Genomic DNA, 9,266 nt, shown 5'->3' with positions numbered 1-9,266 from the left:
CGCCCCCCCCGCACCCTGGTGCCTCTTCGCTGATGCCCACGCGGGTCTATCGCGGGTGCGGGAGGTGTGAGCAAGGCCAGCAGGCTCGCAGGCAGAGCCTGGGCTTTCTTCGCTCGGCACCGTCCGTGATATTTACCTTTTGCTTTTAAGCAAAGCTTTTCTACTGCCGCTGGGGGGGAAACTTTTTATAGCCAGACTTGCATCACGCCTGCGGAATGATTAGAAATTAAGCCAACTTCACTAGAGACAGCTGTCTAAAAATTGAAGCTGTTTTCTTCCCAATAATCTGTTTTCAATTTCTTCTGGAGCCCTTAAAGCCAAGAACTGAACAAAACAAGAGCTCCAGGAGATTCTATAGAATATTAATTGTATCAGAGCCCTGGATTAGATAAAGTGTCTCCAGAAATTTCCAGCTCGACACAGTGAGGATCAGTTTCTCCTCAAATACTTTTTGCTCGAGCAGGAGGCTGTGCCCAGTCTGCCCTGGGACTTGCAGCCGCCCTTCACCAGGGCAGCAGCCAGGCAGCCCCCCGACATGTGCCAGCACCACCATCCCTGCTGGGAGCCAGCACTGGGGAGATGGGTGGGAGCACCTGGCTGCTTCCTTCTCCCTCTACTTCTCCCCTTCACCTGCCTTTCTCTTCCTGCTAGTTCTCCTTTTAATTAGATATCACTAAAATTAGATCTTTTAATCACTGGCACAGGTTGCCCAGAGAAGCTGTGGCTGCCCCCCTCCCTGGAAGGGTTCAAGGCCAAGTTGGACGGGGCTTTGAGCAACCTGGGCTAGTGGAAGGTGTCCCTGCCCATGGCAGGAGGGGGTGGAAATGGATGGTCTTTAAGGCCCCTTCCAACCCAAACCATTCTCTGATTCTGTCCGTGATCAATGGTGCCCAATGCAATAGCCCCTAGAGTTGATATTTCTGGTGGTGGTCTGCAAGCCCTGTTTCAGGAATGAACATCTGGGACCAGGACCCCACGTATGAGTGCTGTGACCCTCAGTTTGGGATCAGCCAGACCCTAGCTGGCACTGCAAGGTGGGTGATCTGGGCACCCTGGGATGGTAACCTCAAGCTACGACCAGGGAGGACAATTTAAATTACTGCTCTGCTCTCCAGATCCCAAATCTAGGCATGAAAATAGCCCCTGCATCACTCAAAACCACCTGCAGGCAGAGTGGAGCAGCAGCAGGGATAGACCAATGCCAGGACCAAAACCTGCTGTCTGCCAGGCTTCAGGGCTCCAAGGGTGTCTCTGTGCCTGCAGTCAGGGTGGCAGAGGAGCACCAGCAATCCCCCAGCTTTGCTTTGCTGGATGTGACACTGCAAGTGTCAGAGACCTGAGAACACTAATAGACCTTAAAGTCCCTGACCAACCTCACCTGGCCCCAAACCTATGGGCCCAGGAGCTCTATTTAAGCTCAGCCCAGCACCCCAGGCTCTTCTTGAGCTGTGCTGGAGGAGTGCTGGGTTATAGTACAGCTCCAGTGGTGCTTGGCCCTGACCTCAACCTGCTGACTATCTTCCTGGCCTGGTGTCAGCCCTGCCCCATCACTATGGACCTGCTGGTGCTCCTGGACCTGACCCTAGCCCTGATGGGCAGACTGACTTCTTAGCTTGACTGCTTATCACTGTGATATTGCCTTATGATCTGTACTCTTGGTTAGACCTGACTGCCACCTCTGGGTCTGTGCTGCTCCCCTTGCAAGGCACAGACCCAGATGTCTGGCCTGGGGTGGAGATGAAGGTATGGAACAATGGTGGACCCTTTAATCCTGGTCCACCAGTGCTGTCAGGAAAACCAGGGACCTCCTTCAGCTCTGGCATTGCTGTGCTACAGCCTGAGCAGGATGGCTTGCTCAGAGCCTCTGAAAGTGGAATAACCCACAGCATGTGGTGGGGTTTTGGAGGGATGAGATGCCCTCTCCCTCCTGGTGCTGAGGGGCCCCGCAGGCAGCACCTCCCCACATCTGACCTGTCCCATGCAGCGGCTCCTGCATCCCTTGCAGCAGCTAGCCAGCCCTGCTCCCATCCCTCTTTCCCCAGTCCCACCTGAAATGACTGTGTGAGGAAGGGCTGAGAGCACAGTTAAAACCCCTGAACTCCTGTGGATTCCTGGGGGAAATTAACCCCAAAAAACAGGCTCCAGAGGGCGTTGCCTGGGCACCCTGTGAAGAGGTGAGATGTGGCATTGGGTTCAGCAAGAGCTGGAAGCTCCCGAATCCCCCTGATCCTGCCTGTTCTGGGCAGGGGAGCTGTGCTGTGGGCTGCGGAGGTTGGGGTTTTCCTCCTGTGACAGCATCCTGCTCACGAGCTGAAGCTGTGATATTAGAAAGAGTCTGAAGGGGGCAATATTATGCTGCTGGTTTCTGCTGCTCAGTCCCAACCAAAGTATCTCTAAGAAGGTCTAGTTTGGCAAAAGCATTTTTTTTTCCTTTTGCCATGGTAGTGAAGATGAGGTGCGTGGTGCTGACATGCAGCATCACAGTCCTTCTAAGAAATGCTGTCCTCATTTTCTCTCTGTCCTTTAGTGGCCTGGGTGGCAGTGTCTGGCCAAGCACTTCTAATCTAATTACCTGCTTATGGTGGGGGCTGGAGGGCAGCTCAGTACCCTCAGTGCAACACGTGCAGCTAAAGCCCGAGCACTCAGACTTCTCTGGGGCTGGAGAAGCTTATTCTGGCTGATCACAGCTGCCAGGTGTGCACGCAACACCCTGACCAAAGGTTTCATCTGGGATCTTTGTTACTCTGCCCCAATGCAGTGACTCTGCAACTTTTGGACAGTACTTGGCCATGGGACAGGGTGTGAAACCTCATCTAGCTCCTTCACCGCTGGAGTGGCCTGTGAGGATGGAAATCTGCTCCCAACACAGCCCTAGATAATGGGAGGAAGAGCTGGGGAAGCACAGTGGGTTTGGGGCTGCAGAACTTTTCACATGTGTAAAACTGCACAAGCCCTGGCTCCCTGAGCCCTGCCTTGCAGAGATAAAATCAGAGGTTTCAGCCCATGTGTCTCCTGGTCCTTGTTCAAAAGTGGATTTGAATAGAGATGTGTTAACTGGCCACAGCTGGGCTTACACTTAGCCTTGGGGGCTGTATCTGCATTGCTCTGCTCAATGACCCTCTCGCTAGAGCAGGGCAGCCTGCTCCATGTGGAATTTCCTTGAGAGAAGTGCTGCAGGAAGGGGTGTGTGAGGCAGTCATTCCAGATGGGGCTTGGCACATTTCCCTCTGCTCCTCTCCGGCAGGTCCCAGTGTGACAGGCTGCACTGCAGGCTCAGGGTGCTCTAAGCCAGGCCCAAAAGGGCTAGTCCAGCTCTGCAGGAGAGCTCAGGTAGGTCTGAGTTTGAGTATCATGTTTGAGCCCCAGCCTGGACAGCACGCTGCTGCTCCTGCGGAGGTTTTGATCTGCAGGTGAGCTGTGCCTTTTGAGATGGTGCTAAAAACCCTTAGGAGAAGAACATTGTCCCAGGCTGGGCTGAATCTGGGTATAAGTCTTGGTCTCTGTTGGTGCATGGTGTTTACAAGGAGGGTGGTGACCTCAGTGGAGTGAGAGGGGCCTAATTCCTTCTGTCCTCACAGGCTGGTTCCTCCTCCTGCCTCCCTCCTTGGCTCCCTTGAGTGATCCTGAGAGGCTTTGCTTAGGGTGGCAGAGCTACACCTTGAATAGGAGATGTGCTTATTTAGGGAACAACTGAAGAGCTGTATGGCCCCACCTCCTCACTGGGAATTGGACCGAGCTGCGCTGGGACCTGCCCCCAGTGTGGGACCTGCTGGAGCATGCCTGGCTTACACCCCATGCTTGTCTCTGTGTTTCTGTTTGTGAAAACTGGGGCCAGGGCAGGGAGGGACTGGGGTGCACTTGGGCTGGGCTCCTCCGGGGTGCAGGCACCAGGAGGGTCTCCTGTCCAACATGGTGAAGGTCACTGGGCACTGACCCGGGCAGCGGGGTGAGAAGGGCGATCACCCCAACCAGCTACTGGTTCAGTAATTCCCTGGCAGCAAAACCTTCCTCCAGTGCCTGAGGATCCATTGTGGTGAAGGTGGTGGGTTTCTTCCAGCATGCTTGGCCAGGAAAGCCGTGTACCCACCCACACCCTTATCTCCTGGCCTCCTCAGGTTGATCTTGGCTGATAACAATGTTGGCCTTAACCTGAGAAGAGGTCACATCCCAGTGAGGTTTCTGTCCTTGCTGCTGTGGCTGGTTCAGGTTTCTCTCAGCTCCTCTTGACAGCGCTGGCACAAGCGGGACAAGGCCACATCTGTCTACAGGATGCAGTCATCTCCTCTTTACCCACAGGAGAAATCAAAGGGCAGCCAGACCCCAAGGTCCCAGGAGGAGAGGAGCTGTCTGCACCTCACCTCGGTGGCATGGCAAGGTGAGCTCTGCTTCCCTTGGTGGTGATGCTAACCTTGGCCTTCAACTCACACACTGAATTTTAATGCCATGAAACAGGCCAAAAAAGCAGGTAGGGCAGAGGAAAGGAGGGTGCTCCTGCCAAGGCGAAGCTGGCCCATGCTGTGGGGACTGTGTGCTCCTCTTGCCCACAGGTGCCAGGTCCATCTGCACCCTGTGATCTGAAGATCTGAGTGAGAGGGGAGCTGCCTTTATCCTTAGATAACCCACAGCTTCCAGAGTGGACTTTGAAGATGTGTCCAGGTCTGAAACACTGCCAGACCCAGACCACTTCTCTTTTCCACAGCCCAAAGCACTGACACTGTGTTTCTCTGCCTTTTCTCTGCTGTATCACTTCTAAAGCTGTGCTATACCAATGTCCTGTGGGGTCTGGAGCAGTCCAATGTCCCCACAGCTCCATTTGGGCAGCCTTTCTGATCCAGGAGATGTTCAGAATAGGTTGAAATACATTAGTGGGCCTGATGCTCAGTGCGAATTGGCCTCTGTTGCAGTCCTAATCCTGTTAGGGGATCAGCACGGCAGGCTTGCAGCTGCCCACGTGGCTTGGCTGGAAGCTGCATCCCAGGATGTGCCTGGGTGTTTGTGCTGGACACATCATCACCTGGGCGTGCATTTCTGTGCTGCTCAAAAATGTCCCGAAATGGGAGCCCCCCGTGAAGTCTGCCCAGTGGCAGCTCTCGGGTGTACCCATGTAGCCATCAGCCCTCTGAGGAGTTGCTGGGGGGCACCCTGTGGTTGCTCTAATGCTCTTGGGGTTGCAGTTTTTTGAATATCCTTAGGAAAAACCTGTTGCCCACTCCCTGCTGATGGAGAGCTGGGGGAAAGTCTGCCTGGGGCTGTGGTGCAAAGCAGGACCTGCTTCTGCTTTTGGAGGCCAGTGTCGGGTCTGCTTCCAGCTCCTCTGAGAGCAGAGGGGAAATGAAATCCCTTTGGGGAGCAGGGTTGTTCCCCAGCTGGGTTTTTGCCTTTCCCATTGACCGCAGGGTCCCATGATCCCCAGCAGGAACCAAGCAGGTCACAGCTGAGTTCCCACCAGTGACTCCAGCACAGGGACTGGTGATGGCTTGCCCTGGGGCAAAGGTTTTCCCTGCCCTGCAGGGAAGCTGCAGAAGTTAAATGGGAAATGCTGAGATAAGTCAGGGCTTTGTCTCAAAACCAAAAATTCTGCAGAAGCAATGGATGTTTGGGCTGAGAGCGTCCACTCTTGCAAAAATGACCAGTATAGCAGTATGTCATGTTTATACATGACAGCAGCATTTATAACATTTTATTGGTAGAATTCATTTATCTAAACGCTTTTTCCTCCCTCAGCCACTTAGAATGAGCTGTAGGGTGACACTCGGTATTTGGTGAAAAAAAAACCCAAACCAACAGAAACCAAAACAGAAAAGTGTGGGGGTTTTGTTTGGTTTTGGTTTGGGGTTGTTTTGTTTTGTTTTGTTTTTCTTTTTAAAGCTAAGCCCAGCATAAGCACACTTGTTTGGTTGGGGTTTTTTTAAAGCTGTTTGCAGGTGTTGGCAACCCTGATGCACAGCTGGTATCAACCTGTGAGGGCAAGAGAAAGGAGAATGTTTAAATATAGCTCCTTGGAAATAAGCATTGGAAGAGCTTCTTATATCAGTATTACCCCTACTTTGCTGCCTGGGATCTTCCTAAAAATACAAAAGATAAACAATCAACAGCAGTGAGCAGAGCCATGGGCAGGCTGTGCAGATGAGCAGTCATTTCCCCCAGGGATGGCCCCAGAGCATCCTCATGTGGTGCCTTGTACTTGGCCAGGCCGCCCCAAGCATGAGATGTGTCTCTGTCCTTCTTCCTGTCCCTGCTAGCCTGTGGTGGCCTCCACACAGCCTGGGGTGCCTCTTGCATCCCCCAGCCCTGTTAGTGTGTACACTGATCCCTCGCCTTCCCTCCAGCAGCCCTGGGGAAGGAGCAGAGCTGGTGCTCCTGCAGCTGCCCAGATGCGCACCCTCCTGCCTGCATGCCGGGGACTGCATCTCCTCCTTTTGCCAGGGCTCAGGAGAGGCTCCCAACTGAGGGCAGTGGTGTGAAGCGAGTGAGAAGAATCACACTGGGGCCCTTCATAACTGTGGTTTCCTCCTAAGTTGTTATTTGCTTCTTATTCCTAACAGCGAGGCTCTGGGGAGCATCTGTTATGCTGAAGGGACAGAGGGGTTTCATCTCTTCTCCACTTCAAAAGCAGCGTTCCTTGAAGCTGAACCAAGCACAGGGCTGTCTGTCTCAGAGTCACTCAAAGGTATATCCAAAATGAAAGGGAAAGCAAATGAGGTCTGAAGAGTTGGGCTGACACAAATATCCAGGCAAGGGTTTGGGTGGAACAGATGTCCCTGTCTGTGCCCCTCTGGCTTCCCAGTTGGGAAGTCACCATCAACCATTCAATAACAGACTTGTTCTTCTTGAGCCTTCTGGCTGCGGGGAGATGTGGTGCTCTCCGAGGGAAAGCATCCATTTAAAATCAACAGCGCAGCAGCTATCACAACCACCTGATTAAGCCAGTGGTAAAGATGGATAAAGTGGATCAGGGTCAGGTCACTTAAAATCAGCCCAAGCCTTATTTCTAAGGCTCTGCAACACAGTTGCGTGCAATGAATGCGCTATGCCATCCTGGTGTTGACACTTCTGGAAAGAGCTGAGTCTGCAGTGCACATGCGTTTGCTAAGCAGAAAAAAAAAACATCAAAAACCCCTTACTGCACCATTCCCAGTCGATGGGGTTAGTTCAGCTCCATTTGCCTCTTTATGACCTTTGCTAACAATTCTTATCCTGGCAGAAAATTACCCACATGCTATTTTATACCTTGTAATTTCCTTTAATCTCAAATGAAGGCTCCATCGCACGAGGCTGTGCCCACAGAAGACCATTAGACAGCACCATATATTCACAGTGGGACCATTTATGCTACAGATGCTTTGAACCAGAAGTCAGACCTCAAATATGCAATGCTGTGGGACATTCTCCAGGCAAAATAGGTATTTTTCAAGTGGCTGCTAAAAAAGCCTGTGATGTGGAGGTGAAATGGTCCATGTGAGCCAGAGCTCACCTTGCCCAGGGACGGTTTCACACCCAGTTGCTAATTTGCACACTCAAGCATTTTATTTCTGCCCAGACCCTCTGTGCACACCCAGGGGAGGTTTACCCAAATTCAGCACTTGCAGAGCTTTGGGAGCCTGGAATAATGTCATCCTTTGGTCACTCTAGATATCATAAGTTTTAGTACAGAAAATAACTGCTGCTTATTCCTGCTGGTTTCCCATAAGCCTGGTCTAGTGCTGCTCCATCACACAGGCTCCTGAAAGTGCTGAGCGGTGCTGGCATCGTGCTTGGCAGCTAACAGTTACTTTTCCCTGTCAGTCACTATTTTGTAAAGAATATTTTTGCAAGTTAACTGTGGCTAATGTGCATTCACCTCTACAGAGGGATGCAGTTGGGGCATCTCTGAAAGGTGGTACTTAGTAAAAGAGAACATGATGAACTTTTCTCCCCAGCCAAGCCCTGCGCTTTTCCCACGGGCTCTGCTGCAGTGCACATACCCGAATGACCTTGGGATGTGAGCTGAAAAACTGCTGTTTTCTCAGTGCCTACTTGGCTTTGGGGCAGAAATTCCATCACTGCTCTCATGGCAAAGCTGGGGAGGAGTGACAAGGGACTCTGGTGGCATTTCTCTGTGGAGCCGTGAGTCTGTAGCGTGTCCTGCATTCACTAAGCAGTGCCTAGCAGCGGTTTGCAGACCCCACTTTTCAGGGCTGCTCGCTCCTCTGGGCTGTTTGATGTCACCTTGCCGGGGTGGCAGCGTGGCTGGGGCAGCGCAGGGCTGGAGGAGCGCCCAGCCCTCCCCATGCCCGCAGGCAGGGCTCCCGCGTAGCTAATCCCCTGCTGCCAGCTTCCACAAACAGTGTCCCTCTGGTGTAAACACAGCTGGGATGAAGAGGAAACTTTATTTTCCAACCATTTGTGGTAGCGTTCACGCCTACAGCCTCAAGTGCTTTCCCTGCTTACAGGCCAGCGCAAGCGATGACAGGATTTTATGTGTATATAGTGAGTTTCATCTCCAAGGCTCCCTGCAGAAGGGGCCGGTGATCTGGGACTGCCTCACCTGGGCAGGTGAACTCCAGTCCTGCAGAACAAAGCTGTGCCCCCCCTCTCTGCAGTGATTTTGGAAACATCACCTGCCTGCTCAGTCCCCTCCAGGCAGCTCAGATCTTATCTCACCCAGGGCTGTGCCAGGACCCAAGGGATGTTCCTCATGCTGGGGAGTGGTTCCACCTTGCAGATTGGCCTTTAGCTGAAGGGGTGTGACCTTGTGGGAGCTTCAAGACTGGAGTGGCTGCGAGCTCTGCTTTCTCCAGTAGTGGAGAAGCCACACTCGGCAGGGGGGAGCAGGACTTTCTGCCCCACAGCCCTCACAACAACACGGGCTGCCATGTGCATCACTCCTGGGAGAGGAATGCAGGAGGCAGAGGAGCCATGTAAAACATGGGCAGGTCACTAAAAATAAGAAATTAAACGCTGAGCATGGGTTTGCAGGAGCTGAAAGCAGGTGTACGATGGACCAAACGAGTCCAAAAAGCCATCGGACAAAACAAGTGAGTCACCGAGCAGCAGCTCTGCGAGCAGGAAAGGGGGGGAGGGATGGTCACCCCTAAGCTCAACAGTTAAGTCCCTTCTAGGTTTAAAAAACCACTTGTTGCACTGGTTTAAGCCTGCAGCGGAACCGGCGGTCCCGGCCCGCTCTGCGAGCGGAGCTGCTGCTTCACCCTGGCCTGTTCCCCGTCCCCGCAGGAGAGGCGGCTCCGAAGGAAAAGCGGGCGGGGGGCGTTACCGGGCGGGGAGCG

Source organism: Athene cunicularia (genome assembly GCF_003259725.1).
Source record: "Athene cunicularia isolate RWA chromosome 20 unlocalized genomic scaffold, athCun1 chr20_part1, whole genome shotgun sequence".
NCBI lineage: Eukaryota > Metazoa > Chordata > Aves > Strigiformes > Strigidae > Athene > Athene cunicularia.
The sequence above is the reverse complement of the archived record's forward strand: the minus strand, read 5'-3'. Positions refer to the sequence as shown.